The following is a 2,244-nucleotide window of genomic DNA, read 5'->3' on the forward strand; positions in this document are numbered from 1 at the left end:
TTTAATGATAATACGTGCATACTAGAGGCTATATAAGGCTCATATGTATTTTTCTAGCCCATGTCATATTTGTACCAGACCTTAAAAATAACCCGGCCCAGGTCCGGGTGGCCCCCACCGCTTCCGTGACCCATGCACATACACACAAACAAACAAACACACACACACACACTCAAACTGATGGTGACAAGAACTTTGTTTCACATTTGAGGGAGGGCTGTTAAGATCTATCAGCATACAACATACTAATAGAATGGATAGTTATTAGATGAGGAGCCTGAGATCAAAATTATGAATTTATTGTTTAAGGCAGGAGTCAGGACACTTCATGTACTGTTCAATTTTGAGATTTTGGTCTATTTTGCTTCCATGTCTTCTTTTGCTCTAATGGAAAGGAAATTTCCAAAAACACATTAAGGTGTTTGTTTTAAGCCTACTACCCTCCTCTGCTTCTATAGATTTCTTCTAAATTAACCAAAACAAGCTATCTGCATATTTAAACCTACACCGTAAATAGGTTGCTGTAAATTTTACAGTAACTTACTGGCAGCTGGATGCCAGTAATTTACTGTAAAAATGTTTACAGTACTATTACTGTAATTGCATTTACAGTACAATAATGTCTTTACTGTATTTTACATTATTATTCCCGTATTTTCATTTACAGTAGAGCTTGAGTTCTGATAATATTATTTTTAATTGTTGAACATTTTCTTTTTAAAAGTACAAATGACAAATATTGACCTCTCAGATGCATTAGCTTAAAAAAGGGCATCCCCACAGTCCCCTGGGGACTTTGTATCATGGAAAAACATACACATACTGAAAAGCAAAAATTGGCAAGTACACTACCAGTCAAAAGTTTTTGAACGGTAAGATTTTTAATGTTTTTAAAGTCTCTTCTGCTCACCAAGCCTGCATTTATTTGATCCAAAATACAGCAAAAGCAGTAATATTGTGATATATTTTTACTACTTAAAATAACTGCTTTCTATTTGAATGTTAAAATGTAATTTATTCCTGTGATCAAAGGTAAATTTTCAGCATCATCACTCCAGTCTTCAGTGTCATATAATCCTTCAGAAATCACTCTAATATGCTGATAAACATTTGTTAATATTAATATCAATATTTAAAACAGTTGAGTAAATTTTTTCAGGGTTCTTTGATGAATAGAAAGATCAAATGTTCTATTTATCAAAGAAACCTGAACAATTTATACTCGGTTGTTTTCAACATAATAACAATAATAATAATAATAATAGTTTTCTGAGCAGCAAATCAGAATATTAGAATGATTTCTGAAGGATCGTGTGACTGGAGTAATGATGCTAAAAGTTCAGCTTTGATCACAGGAATAAATTACATTTTAAAATATATTCAAATACAAAACAGTTATTTTAAATAGTAAAAATATTTCAAAATTGTACTGTTTTTGCTGTACTTTGGATCAAATAAATGCAGGCTTGGTGAGCAGAAGAGACTTCTTTAAGAAACATTAAAAATCTTACTGTTCAATAACTTTTGACTGGTAGTGTAAATAAAATACAGTAAAAATGAGTTTGTGGTGTGTTAAATTTCAGTCATTTTGACAGTAAAAGTTGACAAGCTCTCCGATGAGAAACAGCAGGATGGGATTCAGGCTGCACCCTCTTTCCAAAATTCCACCTGATCTGTGACTTTCAATGCATTTGGTGCCACAAATGTTGACTGTCTGAATGAACCTGCAAGCACAAGAAAAAAAAGACATCATTTTTCAAAGCAGTGTTTACAGAATTTGCCTCAACTGTCAAACTTGTTGGTGCTGTATGCACTTTGACGTTAATAAAAACGTTATATACTACATCTGAACGCACCTACAAGGAACCCAGACAGCAGCTGACTTCGGCCAGATCCGTTTTAAAACGTGCAAATCCGCGTTACAGTCACATCCGTTTCAGTGCTGTAACACGGACCCAGCCCGGGCGCGGTTTCAGTGAGCGGGAACTACAGTCGCAGAGCGGATCCGGGCCGCGTCTGTGGAAACGAGCGCGCGTTTTTTCTGGAGTTCAAATCAAATATTGATGGGAAGTTCGGATCATTTTACTGACTCGGACCTTTGAGTCTCGTTCAGCAAAATGAACGACTCTTTTTTCGAGTCATTTCGTTCATTTTAACAAAATATAATTAAAATGTTACGTGTTACTTCCCTAATATGTCTACTACTTACGCAAACGTTGATCACACTACAAACAATACAAAACT

This window comes from Sinocyclocheilus rhinocerous, unplaced genomic scaffold (assembly GCF_001515625.1).
Source record: "Sinocyclocheilus rhinocerous isolate Xijiao unplaced genomic scaffold, SAMN03320098_v1.1 scaffold1331, whole genome shotgun sequence".
Classification (NCBI taxonomy): Eukaryota; Metazoa; Chordata; class Actinopteri; order Cypriniformes; family Cyprinidae; genus Sinocyclocheilus; species Sinocyclocheilus rhinocerous.